An 18079-nucleotide genomic window follows, 5' to 3' on the forward strand; every position below is an offset into this window, starting at 1 on the left:
GCTGCTTACTGGCTTGCTTCCATGACTTGCTCAACCAACCTTCTTATAGAACCTAGTACAAGCAGCCCAGGGATGGCACCATGGACTGGGTCCTCCCACATTGATCAGTAAATGAGAAAATGTCTTACAGCTGGGTCTCAAGGAGGCATTTCCTCAGCTGAGACTCCTTACTCTGATGATTCTAGTTTATGTCAAGTTGACACACAAAACCACACAACACGCGTGCGCGCACACACACACACGCGCGCGTGCGCACACACACACACACGCGCGCGCACACACACACACACACACACACAGATTTTGTCAGTTTTGTTGCTCTAGAGAACCCTGACTTATACAAGCTCTATTCAACCATATAGTGACCAGGCAGTGATGGTACACACCTTTAATCCCAATACTCGGGAGTCAGAGGCAGATGAATCACTCTGAGTTCAATGCCAGACTTGTCTACAAAGCGAGTACCTTTAGCACAGAGAAATCCTATCTTAACCCATTCAGTGGGTTGTCTTTTTGTCTTAATGACTGTGTCCTTTGCTTTACAGAAGCTTCTCAGTTTCAGGAGGTCCCATTTATTCATTGTTGCTCTTATTGTCTGTGCTACTGAGGTTATACGTAGGAAGTGGTCTCCCGTGCTCATGCATTGCAGGCTACTTCCCACTTTCTCTTCTATCAGGTTCAGTGTGGTCGTATTTATATTGAGGTCTTTAATCCATTTGGATTTGTGCATGGTGATAGATATGGATTTATTTTTATTCTTCTACAGATTGACATCCAGTTATGCCAGCAGCCTTTGTTAAAGATGCTTTCTTTTTTCCATTGTATAATTTTATCTTCTTTGTCAAAAATCAAGTGTTCATAGGTGTGTGGATTAATATCCAGGTCTTCAATTCAATTCCATTGGTCAATGTCTCTGTTTTTATGCCAATACCAAGCTGTTTTCATTACTGTAGCTCTGTAATAGAGTTTGATGTTAGGGATGGTGATGCCTCCAGCAGTTCCTTTATTGTATAGGATTATTTTGGTTACCCTGGGTTTTTTGTTTTCACCAACTCCACATCAGACAAAGGACTGATCTCCAAAATATATAGAGAACTTAAGAAACTAGACAGTAAAATTCTAAATAACCCAATTAAAAATTGGGGTACTGAACTAAATAGAGAATTCTCAACAGAAAAATTTCAAATGGCCAAAAGATACCTAAGGACATGGTCAACTTCCTTAGCTAGGGAAATGCAAATCAAAACAACTTAGCCTGTCAGGCTAAAATCAAAAACACCAATAATAACCTATGCTGGAGAGGATGTGGAGTAAGGGGAACACTTATCCATCGCTGGTGGAAGTGCAAACTTGTGCAACCACTTTGGAAATCAGAGTGGCAGTTTTTCAGGAAACTGGGAGTCAGCCTACCTCAGGATCCAGCAATTCCACTCTTGGGAATATACCCAAGAGATTCCCAATCATACTACAAAAGTATTTGTTCAACTATGTTCATAGCAGCATTATTTGTAATACCCAGAACTTGGAAACAACGGAAGAATGGATAAAGAAAGTGTGGCACATCTACACATTAGAATACTACTCAGCGGTAAAAACAAAACAAAACAATGACATTTTGAATTTTGCATGCAAATGGATGGAAGTAGAAAACACTATCCTGAGTGAAATAACCCGGACCCAAAAATATGAATATGGTATATACTGACTCATTAGTGGATTCTAGCCATAAACAAAGGATATTGAGCCTATAGTTCATGATCCTAGAGAAGCTAAGTAATAAGGTAAACCCAAAGAAAAACATATATAGATCCACCTGGAAATTGCAAGCAGACAAGATCGCCAGGGAAAAGTTGGGAGTATGCGGGGAGTAGAGAGAAGGGGAGAGAAGGAGGGAGAAGGGAGAAGGGAAGGTTGAGAAGAGCTTGGGGGAGTGGGATGGTTGAGATGGAGGAAGGACGGATATGGGAGCAGGGAAGAAAGATATCTTAATTGAGGGAGGCATTTTGGGGTTGGCTCTGAAGGGGTTCCCAGAAGTCCATGGGGATGACCCCAGCTAGGACCCTGGGCAGTGGAGGAGAGGGTGCCTGAACTGGCCTTGTCCTGTAGTCAGAATGATGACTATCTTGAATATCACCATAGAACCTTCATCTGGCAATGGATGGAGACAGAGACAGAGACCCACATCCGAACACAGGACTGAGCTCCCAAGATCCAGTTGAAGAGCAGAAGGAGGTAGAATATGAGCAAGGAAGTCAGGACCACGAGGGGTTGATTCACCCACTGAGACAGTGTGCTTGAGCTAATGGGAGCTCCCAACTCCAGCTGGACTGAAAATGAACAAGCATGGGATCAAACTGGACCCTCTGAATTGGTTGACAGTTGGGGCAGACTGAGGGGCCAATGATAATGGCACTGGGATTTGTCTCTACTCTATGTACTGACTTTTTTGGGATCCTAGTCTATTTGGATGCATACCTTCCTAAGCATGGATGTAGGAAGGAGGGCATTGGACTTCTCACTGGTCAGGGTGCCTTGCCCTCTCTTAGGACTGGAGTGGGTGAGAGGGAAGGCATGTGGGAGAGGGGGAGGGAAGTGGGAGGAGGATAGGAAGTGGGAATTTTGATTAGTATTATTTATAAAGTAATAATAAATAAATAAGGAATATAAAAAAAGTTTTTAAAAAAGAAATCCTGTCTTAAGAACAAACAAACAAATACAAATAGACAACCATATAGTAACTCAGGTGGCCAAAAAAGCTAGTTCTCTAGAGTTTCACTATTTAAAAAAATCATAAAAATTTTAAGAAACAGATGTGTCAAGATGATACAAGCATTTCAGATTATAGAAATATATGAGAATTACAAGACAACCCAATAGTATATATGGTTTTATCTATCAATTTAATTTTGAATAAAATACTGAGCAATGTCAAGAGATATTCTGTAAAGGATTTGGCTCACATGGTTTTGTTCTGAATTCCAGAATTCTGGCTTCAGCAGGGTGGTGGTGGTGAACGCCTTTAATCCCAGCACTCAGGAGGGGTGACAGGCAGATCTCTGAGTTCAAGCCTGGTCTACAGAGCAAGTTCCAGGATATCCAGGGCTACACATAAAAACCCTATCTTGAAAAATGAGAGAAAGTTTTATATATATGATGTGTGAAAAAACAATAAGCAAGTATGATCTCAATCTCCAAAAACTCTGGGACACAAGAGATAAAGTTTTGAATCCCTGGAGTAGAAGAAGGAATTAAAATGCAAACCAAAATCATAGAAAATCTATTCAATGAAGTTACAATGAACATTTTCCTAAGTTTAGAGAAAGAAATCAACATCCAAGAGTCATGTTTTTAACAGTAAGATACCCACATCACATTTTATTCTTACCAGAGAAAACGAGAAAATACACTCTCTCTAAGACAGTGAGATCTCTTTGTAAACTTAGTGCTTGGAGCTCAGACTCTAATCTCTTCGGTTTCATTAGGTTCTTTGTTGATGGACACCATGTGTGTTTAGTGGGGCTTGGGGTCTGGATTCTCACCACCCCTTTGCATGCTGTATGTGCATCTTGCTTGATGGGAGGCCTACTCATCCAGCACACAGGAAAGAGAAGTTAAGGGGAAAAAAATAACTAGGATGTGTTTAAGAACAGACTTCTCCCATTGACATGGCTAACAGTTGTCTCTGTCCATCATCTGGATTCCTTCCTCTGGTGTCCTCTTGAGGCCTTTCTCCCTGAACCTTGGGGGAGGGCAGCACCAGACATTAAACCTCCAGAGGAAGCGGTCTAACAGCTAACCTTCTGCTGTTCATTCTGAATGCAATACACACCTTCTTAAGCCTCTTTATTGTTCATATCATGATAATTATAAGGCACAGGGGATTGAAGTCAACCTTGCACATTGAAATGATGAAAACACACAAAACCCCTGCACATGACAAATATCACTGATCTCCCTGTTTCAGCCAAGTTCAATTTTCTTTGCTCCTAATAACCCTCCAGTCCATTTTTATCTTCTGCACTGATCCTTGTTTGAGTAGCTCCTTGACACATTCTTTTGCTGCTTTTCAACTCTTCCTTTGGAAAATCCACATTGAAAGAGATTATCAAAGGGCCCTTGATGTTATTGCTGTCAGGGCAGGGAACCCGGTTCCCCACTCTTCCATAGCCTGGCTCCTGGACTTGTAAACTTATCCCTGGAAATATGTACTTTTGACTATCCAAGTAAGTGCCATCTATCACAAAGCCAACCACGGCCCCCTCTAGTGAGACTGCACATTTATGTACAGCCATCTCCTTTCCTCTCAAATTTCCAGTGCTCGACAACTTTGATTCAGAGCCATCGATCTCCACACTCCCATCCACACGAGGCTCACCTCTCCAGTAGAAGGGTTCTCCATGCTATCTCTCACCTCAGGTCACACGAGGCTCACTTCTCCAGTAGAAGGGTTCTCCGTGCTATCTCTCACCTCAGGTCACACGAGGCTCACTTCTCCAGTAAAGGGTTCTCCGTGCTCTCTCTCACCTCAGGTCACACGAGGCTCACTTCTCCAGTAAAGGGTTCTCCGTGCTCTCTCTCACCTCAGGTCACACGAGGCTCACTTCTCCAGTAAAGGGTTCTCCGTGCTATCTCTCACCCTAGGTTCTATTTCTACTTCAAGTGTTTGCTCTTCATCCACTAGTTTGACCTTAGAGGATTCATCACAGCCCATCTCTTGAGTCATTTGCAAGCACCCCAGGCCCAGCTGTGAGGTTCGTATCTCCCTCCTGTCAACGACTGTCTTTCCATTTCCCAGGAGCCTTTCTGGCTACAGGCTTGTTTCTAACTAGTTGTACAAAAATTCCTGCACACGCTTCTCCCAAAGTGACGTCTACACCCCCTCTGATATCACTTTCTCTTAGACCATTTCTGTCCCGCTGCCAGGGGATTCCTCCAAGCCAAGCTCTTCTAAGAAGTGGAAGAAAAAAATGTGTCCGTGGGAGCTCTAATGACCATTTTTCAAGCCTTCTTCACCATAAGTGTCACTCTGTTTCTATGTTTCATTGCTTGGCAGAACCCGAGGAATAATACCCAAACCCTGGACTCCCTACTGGGCTTGGGGATCATCAGCAATCGGGAGGCAGAGATAAGCTGATCTCTGAGTTTAAGGCCAGCCTGGTCCACATAGTAAGTTCCAGGACTGCCAGGGCTACATAGTGAAACCCTGTCTAAAGAAAAATGATTATAAATATATATTCTGCAAGTTTCCAGGACTGCCAGGGCTACATAGTGAAACCCTATCTAAAAAATAATGATTTAAATATAAATTCTGCAAGTTTTTATGTACTCACTCACTATCATAAAACAAACATTATTTGACATAAAGGGACAGATGGAACTATAAAAATTATAGTGGTGGTTTTAACATTCCTTTCTCTGTAATAGTAAGTGCAAAAAAATTAAAACCAACCAACTAACAAGCTAAAAAAAAACTTTAGTGTTAATCTGAACTATGGATTGTAACCAACACTTATAGAATATTCTATCCTACAGATAATGGCATACACATTTTTATCAGCTGGCTATGGAACTTTCTCTAAAAGAGATACCATTTCAAACTGTAAAAGAAATATTAACACATACTTGCCATGATAGACTATATCCCCTAAACCGTGATTCAAAAACAAGCACTTTCTCCCTTATTCACAAAGAGAGATATAACTAGAGGAAAAATTTATGGCTATGAGTGCTTACATTAGGAAATCAGATCTCAAATAAACAATGTAAGAATATACCCTAAGGCCTAAGAAAAACAAGGGCAAGCCAAAGCCAGCATTAGTCGCGGAACTTAAAGGTCAAGGTTAGGTGTGGGAGGTCCTTCTGTCTGTGTGTTGCTTTTATTGGTTAACGAATAAAGAATTGCTTTGAACAATTGGTAGAGCAGAACTAGGAAGGGAAAACTAAACTAAACACTGGGAAAAGGAAGGGCAGAGTTAGAGAGATGCTATGGAGCCCCACTGTGATATAAGCTAGAACTTTAGGTGGTAAGCCACAGTCATGTGGCGATACACAGATTAATAGAAATGGGTTAAATTAATATAAGAGTTAGTCAATAAGAAGCTAGAGCTAATGGGCCAAGCAGTGATTTAATGAATACAGTTTCTGTGTGATTATTTAGGATCTAGGCTAGCTAGGCGGCTGGGAACTAACAAGAGGCCTCCTTACTAAGTTGGGCTAGAGAGATGGCTCAGGAGTTACAGAGTGTGTATTGTTCTTCCAGAGAACCCAGGTTGGTTTGTAACACCCATATCAGGCAGCTCACTATGACCTGTAGCTCCAGCTCCAGGGAATCCAATGCCTCTGGCCTAAGTGGGCACACACATTTTCATACATGTACCCCTGAGAAAAAAACGTTAAGAAAAAAATGTCAACACATGAATTAATTATACAGAGACTAAGAGAATGTAAAGATTCAATAAAGTAAGATTAGTTCTTTGAAAAACTAAGCAAGATTGACAAACCCTTATCCAACTAACCAAATGAAAGAAAATATCCAGATTAATAAAAGTAGAGATGGGAGGTGAGACACTGCCGTGACCTGCCTGGCTTTGGGACTGACCTGACTGGGCATGGGGAAATGAAGACACCAAAGATGTGCATACAGAGAAAGCTGGGATCAGGTAGACTGTGTACTCGGATGGAAACACTCCAGTACCCCAGAAACTATACAGCTGAAGGAGGAAGCAAGTTTATTACATACAGCTGAATGAGGAGGCGAATTAGCTGATCTGGGGAGGGGTCTCTATAGGAGAGCAGTCTCAGGCCAGAGTCACCCATCTCAGGAAGAAGCTGTAGTTCGTATTTTCTACACACATTGTCAACATCTGACCTTGGACCAGGGGAAGACCTTGCCAGCAACACGGGTCTGAGGCATTGGGGTCTTTGACAAGTCAATAATACAGATTCACTTAGGACTTCATCCCTTCCACATAGGACGTTATTATAATAGATACAAATGAAATTCAGAGGACTATTAGGGAATGTTTTGAAAAGTTGTATTACAAAAAGATAGAAAATCTAGAAGAAATGGATAAACTCTAAAATACATATTGTCTACCAAAATCAAATCAAAAGTATGTAAACAGATCTATAATGAGATTGAAGCAGTATAAAAACTGGCAACAAAGGAAAGCCAAGGCGGCATGGATAAAGCCAATGCTTCCATGCCTTAAAGAAGAACCAATACCAACGATTCTTAAGCTTTCTCATAAAACAGAAAGGGAAAGAACACTAGAACACATTTAATAAAGCCAGTGTTGTCTCGATTCCAAAACCAGAGAAAGCCATGATAATTCTCCCGCTGAGCACAAACACAAAAATTCTCAATAAATATTTACAAACAAATTAAGCAACATATTGGGAAATGATACACTATAGACAAGTATTTTTCATTCTAGGAATCCAAATATAGTTCAACATATTCAAATTAATAAATGTAAAATAGCACCTAAATACACTAATAGCAGAAATTACATGGTCATCTCAACAGGTGTGGAAAAGGCCTTTGTACAAAACTGACAAAAACTAGCCAGCATACCTTCCAGCTAACATGGTGTGGGGGTGTTGCGTGAGCATGTGCATGTGTGTGCACTGTGTGTGCATGTGTGCATTGTGTGTTATTACATCTAATTGAGGTTGCTTGTATGAGCATGGATGGATGAACATGGATGGAGGCTTAGTTACTCTTCAGACCCTTGAAATTATCACCAGACATCAGCTGTAGTCCCTTAGAGATTACATTTTGCTGATATGATAGGTCATGGCGGTAATGCTAGTCCTTGAGAAACGGAACCAGGAAAGTGGTCTTCCTGGGTGGAAGCTAAAGCTCTATGATAGAGCACTTGCTTAAAATGCACAAAGCCCAGGAGAGAGATGAGCGAGAGAGACGAGAGAGACGAGAGAGGAGAGATGGCTCAGTGGTTAAGAGCACTGGCTGCTCTTCCAGAGGTCCTGAGTTCGATTCCCAGCAACCACATGGTAGCTCACAGTCATCTATAATGAGATCTGGTGCGCTCTTCTGGCCTGAAGGCACACATGGAAGGAATGTTGTAGATGATAGGTAGCTAGCTAGATGATAGGCAGATAGATAGATAGATAGATAGATAGATAGATAGATAGATAGATAGACAGGCAGATAGACAGGCAGATAGATAGATAGATAGATAGATAGATAGATAGATAGATAGATAGATAGACAGACAGGCAGATAGACAGGCAGATAGATAGATAGATAGATAGATAGATAGATAGATAGATAGACAGACAGATAGAGGACTTTCTTTTCGAAAAGAAAATGAGTGCTACGTACATGTGCACATGTAGAGTGCACTAGTGTGTGTGTTGCTGGCTTTTGAACCCAGTGTCTTGTGCATGTTAAGCAAGTAATCATTGACATTGAATTTGCTGCATCGCTGAGGATAACATGGATTTCCTGATCTTCCTGCCTCCATCTCCGAAGTGTTGAGATACAGGCAGGTAACATCACACCCAGTTTTAGGGAGCTCTGGGTTCAAACCCAGAGACTTCTGCGTGCACTCAACCAACTGAGCCACACCGCCAGATCTCTATGTATTTGATATTTTGCTCTATAGCATTCTGCTTGAATATTATTTCCTCATTTTCCCCAGAGGATTTCCACTTTTCCACATATGTCATTGGTCTCATACCTGCAAATATGTGTGCCTGCTTTCATTCTCTGTGATGTGGTTTCAAAACGATTCCTAACCCATGACACTTGGTGACACCCTAGGAGCATCTTGGTAACTTCTGCTGGGCAGATAGAATTCTTGGTAGCTAGGTTTCTATTCTCTTCATTCCAGAGGAGACCAGAAAAGGGAGGCCTCTTTCTGTCTCACACCAGAAATGCTGACTCAAGACTTCATCTGTAGAACTGGAATTACAACCAGTCACAACATAAGGAAAAGAAAAGGAAGAGCCAGTGAAGCTTGGGCACTCCTTGATCCCTCTGTGTCCCCTCCACCCTTGACTAATTACAGGTTCACCTATATTCCCTTTTTTTTCTGCCATTTTAATCCCACCCAAGCTTAAATGGTAGCATGAGAACATAAAGTTCACTCCCTAAAGGAAGAAAGGAAAGAATATTAATGTTAAAAGATAGGAAGATGTAGTAATAAGGGCGGCGGGGCTGCGTTCCCAGCACCCCGGCCACCTGCTCGGCTAGCTTATGCCCCGAAATAATTACACGGACACTGTATTCTTTTAATCACTGCTTGGCCCATTTCTATCTAGCCTCTTCTAGGCTAATTCTCACATATTAATTTAGCCCATTTCTAATCATCTGTGTAGCGCCTCTAGGTGCGCTTACCGGGAAGATTCTAGCCTATGTCCATCCTGGGTCGGAGCTTCATGGCGTGCGTCTGCCTGGGAGCTGGGAGCATGGCGTCTCTCTCAGGCGTCTGCTCCCGAGAGGAGAGCTGTGGAGTCTGAGCTCACTTCCTGTTCCTCCCAGCGTTCTGTTCTGTTTTCTCCTCCCACCTATCTTCTAACCAATAAAATGGGCCAAGGCAGTTCCTTTATTAGCCAATGACCTTCCTCCATCATTTCCCCTTTTTCTGTTTAAACAACAACAACAAAAAGGCTTTAACTTTAACATAGCAAAATTACATATAACAAAACAGTTACCAAGTAAAAGTTACAATAATCTTTATCATAACTAAGGAAAACTATAACTATAACTAACTATTCTTTTTTTTTTTTTTTGATTTTTCGAGACAGGGTTTCTCCGTAGCTTTTGGTTCCTGTCCTGGAACTAGCTCTTGTAGACCAGGCTGGCCTCGAACTCCCAGAGATCCGCCTGCCTCTGCCTCCCGAGTGCTGGGATTAAAGGCGTGCGCCACCACCGCCCGGCTTAACTAACTATTCTTAACTCTATCAAAGACTCCAGAAAGATACAATATGACCTAAGCAAACAAGAAAAAAGCAACTTTTAAACTCTAGAAATGACAGAGACATCTCGCTGCCTAGACAGTCACTCAAAGTTCCTCTGTACCGTTGGGGCATCCATCTTCAGCCTTCAGGCCCATGGTATCCAGCAGACATTTCCATAAAGCAGGAAAATTCAAAGTCAGTTCAGTCACTATCTGTTGTGTCCTGAAGAATGTCTCGCAGACTCTTTCATGAATCAGGAGCCCCGAAAGATCATCTCACCTTAGGCAAGTTCAGTAGTCCTCTCTCTGTGGGTTCTCTGTGTCCAGTTTATGCAATTGTCCAGGCAAGAGCAGTTCCTTGCCCAAATGGCTATCAAACTCCATAAGGTGCCTCTTCGATGCCCATCTTCTTCTTGAAGTAGATTGGTGCTGCCAGGAGCAGAGTGTCTCATTGTCATGAAAAGTCCTCAGTTATTAAAACATTAAATGTCCTATTCTGTAATCTTTGAAAGACATGAAGAATGTCTATCTAAAATATATCTCTATATATCTAGAAAATCTAACTAACATGACTGCAAGCTTTACTATTATCGATGATTATCCATTAACAACCTATATTTCTTAATTGTATAGTACATATTTAAATGAACTACACAATCACAATACCTTAATCAATAGCAGAAATATGCATATACATATAACAAAATTGACCTTAAATCTCTATCAATAAAGCAAAATCTATACTAATGTAAATTATTCATATCTATATCATATCCCCCTTTAAATGTAAAAGAACGTTTATAAACCATATTTGGGAATATGGGCACAGTTTTTTCTCTCCAAACTGCTTCCTGCTGAATGGGGGCGTCGTTAATTAGGTCTTTTCATGGTATAACCTGTGTGCTAGTTTCATCTCAGTTGGCAGTTGAGCGAAGCAATTTTTTGAAGGCGTGCACAGGAACCATTCAGGAGGACGTGGTCCATCATACCAAATCGGAATAGAAGAAATGAACAGCGTCTCATCCTCTGTGAAAACAAAATAAGAAACTCCTTTCCAAAGCATCATGTCCTTAGATCCCAATTTCAAAGTCAAGGCATCAAAATATCTATGTTGGATTAGTTCAGCAGCATTTATAAATAAATATCTTTTGGCATCTGTTGCTCCTTCCTCAGCATTCAAATAATTCAAAGAGAGCATAATAGCATACAGTATCAAAATTCTCTGTGTATTTTCCATCTTTGTGCAGCTTTGTTTTAACCTCTATTTTGTTTATTTTTACTTTTAACTCTTTGCTTTTTGAGACAGGTTCTCTGTATCTTTGACCTGAAGTAACTCTGTAGACCAGGCTGTCTTTGAACTCTCAGAGATCCGCCTGTCTCTGCCTCCCAGGCATTCGGGATTAAAGGTGTACACTACTACACCTTGAACTCACAGAGATCTGTTTGTCTCTGCCTTCTAGGCACTGGGATTAAAGGCATGTGCTACCACACCTTGAAGTCACAGAGGTCAATCTCCCTCTGCCTTCCAAGTGTTGGGATTAAAGGTGTGTACTACCACACACAACAACTCTCTTCCTTTTTATTTTTTTACTTTAAGAACTTCAACTTTTAGTCTGCATATATTTTTAACACACTGTAAACCATTTAAAAATTTTGTCTTTGAATCTCTCTTTACTGTATATCTCTCTTTTTCTGACCAGTTGAGTCTTTAATTTACCAAGCAATCTCAGTAGGACTAAAGCCGTGGCTTTGCCAGCTAGATCCAGTCCATTCCTTAGCTTTCCAGCCTCATGGCGGATATACAGGCTGCAGCCATGTTTATAGCCACAACTCTATGGCATTTCAAGGTTCCTGCCAGCAAGTAAGTTGCAGCATTATGTCCACAGACAACACACAAGTCCTCTCTCTGTAGTCGGGCCCTCCTACCTCAAACAGTCAGAGTTTGCCCTGGCAGGATGGCCCAGAAAGCTGGCATTTTTAAACGGCGCAGCTTTTTTTCCTGCTATGGCTGAAAACCGAAAAACATGCGTTCAGCTTTTCATCAACACCGTTTAAGTGTTTCATGGCAGGACCTCTTAATGAGCTGCAGGCTTTGCAGCTAAAGCTGAGTCAGGAAGCCTCTCTTAGATGAGGCGCTTGCTTGCCTCTGGCAAGCAGAGTAGACCCGAGAAATTGTTGCTACCACGTCGGGCGCCATTTGTAGTAATAGGAGCTCACTTCCTGTTCCTCCCAGCGTTCTGTTCTGTTTTCTCCTCCCAACTATCTTCTAACCAATAAAATGGGCCAAGGCAGTTCCTTTATTAGCCAATGACCTTCCTCCAGCAGGAAGAGAAGCAGGGAAATAAATCATGTGCTAGGATTACTCTGTTAGGGAAAGATACTTTGTCCATAAAGATTTCTTGAACAGTGTGGGTTAAGTTATGCTTCATCCTCCAAACTCATGCGGAACCCCACTCCACAGTGATCTCAGAATACAGCTGTAGCTGCAGGCGGATTCAGTCTGGCAGCTTGTCCTGCAGACTGACTTTTTGGGCCAGCATACATACTTTGAGATTGTTTCTCCTACATCTGTAAAATATCACCCTGGAATTTTTATTGGGATTGCACTGCATTTGTAGATTGCTTTAGACACAATGGTCATTTTTACAGTATTAATTCTTCCAGTCATTGAGCATGGGAGTTCTTTACCACTTCTAGTGTTTTCTTCAGTTTCTTTCTTTAGTGTCTCAAAGTTTCCACTGTAAAGGCCTTTTCTTCCTTACTAGGTTTATTCCTATGTATTTAACTGTTTTTGTGGCTACTGTGATGGAATTGTTCCCCTGATATATCTTTCAGTGTGTTTGACATTGGGAAATAGGAAGGCTACTGATTGTGTGTGTGAATCTTGCATCTTGCCACTTTGCTGAAAGTATTTATTAGCTCTAAGAGTTTTTGGTTGAGTCTTAGGATCTCTTATATATAGAACTATACCATCTGCAAATGCCCATCTCATCTCTTAATGCTCTAGCTCAGACTTCAAGCATTATATTTAATAGGAGTAGAGAAAGTGGACACTCTGGTCTTATTCCTGATTATAGTGAGAATGCTTTAAATTTTTCTCCATTTAGCATGTCTACAGACTTCTCACATATAGCCTTTTCTCGAGTGGGGAGGAGTGTAGAGAGAGGAGTTTGAGACAGGGTCTTTCTGTGTAGCTTTTGGAGCCTGTCCTGGAACTCACTCTGTAGACCAGGCTGGTCTCAAACTCACAGAGATCCATCCACTTGTCTCTCTCTCCTGAGTGCTCGGACTAAATGCATGTGCGGGCATTTAACAGGCTCCTAATATGCTATTGCCAATGTTGAGATATGCTGCCCTCACTCCTAGCTTCTCTGTGCCTTTTATTGCAAAAGAATCTTGAATTTGTCAAAGGGCATTTCTACCTCTGTTGAAATGATCAAGTGATTTCTGTGTTTGCGTCTATTTAGATGATGGATAACATTTGTTGGTTCACATATTGTGGTGGTTTAAAAGAAAATGGCTCCCAAAGGGAGTGGCACTATTAGGAGGTGTGACCTTGTTGAAAGAAATGTGTCACTAGGGAGGCAGACCTCTATGTCTTGTTTGCTCAAGTTTCCCTCGGTTTGACAGTCAGTTGACTTCCTGTTGCCTGCAAGATGTAGCCCTCTCAGCTCCTGCACCATGTCTGCCTGCATGCTGCCAACCTCCCTGTCTTGACGATAATGGACTGAACCTCTGAAACTGTAAATGAGCTACCCCAACTAAATGTTTTATAATGAAAGCATTTCTAAGAGGAAAACAGAGAACAATAAGTGCCTACATTAAAAAATACATACATACAACATACTGATATTATAAGAAGAAATAAACAATTTAAACAGATTCATTACCAACAAGACTGATGCAGAAAAGTCTCTGAACTAATAAAAACCCATAAACAGATGAGCAGAATTTTATCAGAACTTTGAAGAAGAATCAACACCTTTCATTGTTTTCCAAAGATTTTGGTGTGTTGTTAGTTTTCATTCATGTCCAGGAATTATTTTCTTTCTTCAGTGATCCAATTATCATTCAATAAGTCTCCACGTCATTATTTGGGGTCTGGCAGCTGACAAGGAAGTACTACTACATGTCTTCTTCATTTTTTTGGACTAACAGATCTAGAACTCTTTGTTTATCCTTTACAGATCCTTGATTGTATCTGTTTCTCTTCAGTCCAAAGAATTCCTTCAAAATCCTCTGTAGAGAAGGGTTAGTGCTCATTCCTTCCATCTGTTGTTGTAATGGGAAGTTTTTATTTCTCCTTCAGTTTTAACAGACAGTTTCACTAGGTAGAGTAGCCAGGGCTGATGGCTGTGGTCTTTCAGAACAAGAAATACATCGTTCCAGGAACTTTTGGTTTTAAAAGTTTCTATTGAATAATCAGGTGTCCCTCTCGTGAGCCTGCCCTTGTGAGTGGCTTGACTTTCCTCTTGTGCAGCTTCCAATACTCTTTCTTTATTCTGTGTTCTTAGTATTTTTATTATAATATGTCATGGGTAACTTCCTTTTTGGTCCTGTGTATTCAGTGTTCTGCTGGCCTCTTGTGTTTGGATGGTGTCTTAGTTAGGGTTTTTATTGCTGTGAAGAGACACCATGACCACAGCAATTCTTATAAATGAAAACATTTAATTGAGAGGACTAGCAGTTTCCGAGGTTCAGTCAGCTATCGTCATGATAGGGATGCATGGTGGCATGCAGGCAGACGAGGTGCTAGAGCTGAAAGTCCTACATCTTGCCGGCAACAGGAAGTCAAATGACAAACTCAGCAGTATCCTGTGCTGTGTGATATTTTGTTTGTTTTCTGACAAATAAAGCTCGCTTGAAGTCAGAGGGTGGAACTAGTCACTAGTTAACCATAGAGGTTTGGAGGACTGTAGACAGAGTGGAAACAGGAAGTGATAAGGCAGGGCAGAGAGAGGTTCTTGACCCTTTTGGATGGAGGACCGGATAGAGGTAGGAAGCAAATGGCGGCTAGTCCTGCTTCTTGGATCTTCCGGATTTTTACCCTGATATCTGACTCTCAGTTTTTATTGATTAAGATTAATTAGATTTACGCTTCAATTCTAAGTGTAGGAACCCTCAAAGCTCACCCCCATGGTGACACACTTCCTCCAACAAGGCCATACCCACTCCAACAAAGCTACACTTCCTGATAGTCTGCCACTCCCTATGAGATTATGGGGACCAATTATGTTCAAACTACTACTCCTTCAGGTTTGAGAACCTTTCTCCTATGATTTTATTGAAAATGCTCTGTGTGCCTTTAATGTTGTCTTCTTCGTCTATGCCCATAAGTTCAAGGTTTTTTTTTTTAAAGCCATATCCCAAACCTCTCCATGTTCTGTTCATATTTCTTTGTAAATTTATCATTTTGGATCACTTGGTGAAGGTCAATGATTGAAGGTCAAGTGATAGAACTCCTGTATTTTGTCTTCCATCCCTGACATTGATATATTATATATGAAGCTGCCCAGTAAGGCTGTGTTTGTTGATTGAGTTTTTTCATCTCCAGCATCACTTCAGTTTGGCTTTACTCCAGCAAGTCTCTCTTTACTGAACTCTATTTTTGTATCTTTGTTTTGTTTGTTTTCAAGACAGGGTTTCTCTGTATAACCCTGGCTGTCCTGGAACTTGCTCTGTAGACCAGTCTGACCTTGAACTCAGAGACCTGCCTGCCTCCCCCTCCTGAGTGCTGGGATTAAAGGTGTGCACCACCACCGCCTGGCTCTTTATGTATCTTGACTCCCTAATTTCATTCAGCTTGAGTTTTGTTCTCTGGTATATATTCATTACTCCTTGTGTTGTCTGAACACAGTGTATTCATTCTTTGTAATTCCTCCAGGTCATTTTCACTGCATTAGTAATTTGGGGGAGGGACATGCCATTGTGGTTTCCATGTTGCTTTTGTTCCTCTGCTGGGACTTGCACATCTGCAGCACTTTGCTGGTGGAGTCCTCTTCTTCAAACCACTATTGTTGTTTTTAAGATTTTAAAATTTTTGATCATTTGCGTGTGCCATCAGAGGTCAGAAAGGGTGTCAGATCCCCTGCAGCTGGAGATACAGGCTGTTGAGAGCCACCTAACTGGGGTGCTGGCAACCCCAATCGAGTCCTCTGCGAGAGCAGTACATGCCTTGAACGGATGAGCCGTCTCTCTCACCTGTCACATTCCTTCTTTCAATGCGGGTGTGTACAATGTTTAGGAGAGGACCGAGTCATAGGGTGGCTGAGATGGTATTTTCTTCTGTCCGACTGGTAGGTAACGGTTGCAAGTCCATCTTTTGAGAGTCCACTGCCTGCCCTAGAGGGTCAGACAAACTGGGTCCTCTCATCCTCTGGATTCTGCCCTGACTCTTCAGTCAGCTCTGCTCTGGTCCTCGATCCATCTGCCTCTTCTATCTCTTCTTCTCCAGAAGCCTGAGCGTAATACCTCCTTCTCTGAGTCCAGGGCTTGCCCCGACTTTTGAAATTCCAGTCTATACATACCCTTTAACTTAGCCCTGGCTTCATTGCTTTGTCCAGCCAGCATGTACCCTGGAGTCTATAGTAGCTTTCTGAGTTTAATAGACCTTTAAACTAATGTTTCTGTTGCTGTCTCTAAAATCCATTTGTTTTCTTGGGACAAACTCCATTAGTTTATCAGATCAATAGTAGTCCTTAGGCAGAATTTAGATCAGTCGACCATTAAAAAAAAAAAATGAAACACGGGGCCTGTAGTATCGTTTCAAAGTGATTAAGAGTCATCTCCTCAAGTATTGTGCTCCTGACCTAGCTGATCGTCCTTGGCCCCTAGTCTTCTGGGAAGTTTACCCCCTGGAGGCGATGGGTAGCGATGGATAATGTCTCCTTGCTGTCATTTTTGAGGATGCGACTTTATGCTGCCCTTAGCTTTGAATTCCAAACAGAGAGAAAGCATCAGGCAGTGTCTGACTGCTTCCTCCCTTTTCAGTGGGCGGGAATCTTAGGCCACCACAGGAAAGCTTCTTTCCCTTATCTAACCAGACTTCTCATGAAGTTCCCGGGAACAAACACATGGGACACCAGTGTTGAAGGACGACAGAAAGGGGCAGAATGAGGCCCGTTCTGCCCATGAGCAGACCCTGGGGCGCCCCTGCTTCCATTCACTTCCTCAGTCCCCTGACTTCGGGACAGGTTAGGGCAAAGCATCCTTTAGGTCCCTTAATCATGACCCTTGCTAGCACCCACGTGGCTAGGCAGAACCATCTGTAACTCCAGTTCCAGGGGTTCTAGCGTTCTCTTCTGGCCTCCTCAGACACTGCCTACATCAGGCGTACAGACATGCATGCAGTCAGAACATCCACACATATAAAATATAAATAATTTAAATTTTTGTAATAAAATTTTAATATAGAGAGTGAAAGGACATCTTGGTAACCAATTACTAGTACCATAACTAATAACTAGTAACTAATTACTAGTATTATAACTAATAACTAATTACAGTAGGATCCAAACTGAGTTCTCTTGCCGTTGCCTCTGCAAAACTGCCCTTCTCCATCTCTGTCCCCTTAGCTACAGAATACAGCAGGCTTCCTGCCGTTCTTCTACGGGTGTGCCCAGCTTTCTAACTTCTGTGAACCCTCTGTATGTCAGTTATCATGTAGCCAGGTCCATTTTCCCCGCAACATGTCTTTGTTTATATTATTTTTATATGTATGTGGGTGTTATTTACTTATTTATTTATTTTAGATAGGCTCTCACTATGTAGGTCTAGCTGTCCGGAAACTAAATATTGTAGGCTTTGAACTCGGAGATCTGCCTGCCTTTGGAGTGCTGAAATTAAAGGTATGTGCCACCATGCCCAGCCACAAAAGCTCAAATTTACTCAATTCTACCTGGAATTTGCCCACTAGATTTGTCAACTAATTGAGTCAGATAGGAAGGACAGCCTGGGGAGGCCACTGATTGCACTTACTGGTTTCATTAGGAGCTCCTCGAGCTGGAACCCCTGAGAATCCATCCTCATGCGAACAAGAGCCCCTAGAATTAGACTTCAGGTTCCTCATCAGGGATTCCATCCATGAAGCGGTCCAGAATTGTGGTGACCCCCTAAGCTGAAACATAAACTGAATTTGTTCGTTGTGGCCAACA

General features: G+C 41.8%; 1 pseudogene; it reads right to left on the reverse strand.

Moving 5' to 3' along the window:
- Nucleotides 1-3986: 3986 nt before the first annotated feature.
- Nucleotides 3987-17954, reverse strand: LOC121436238 (annotated as a pseudogene).
- Between the last annotated feature and the right edge of the window lie 125 nt (nt 17955-18079).

The sequence above is a fragment of the Microtus oregoni genome, unplaced genomic scaffold (assembly GCF_018167655.1).
Source record: "Microtus oregoni isolate MIOR12 unplaced genomic scaffold, Mior012 000002F_ref0000024, whole genome shotgun sequence".
Lineage (NCBI taxonomy): Eukaryota > Metazoa > Chordata > Mammalia > Rodentia > Cricetidae > Microtus > Microtus oregoni.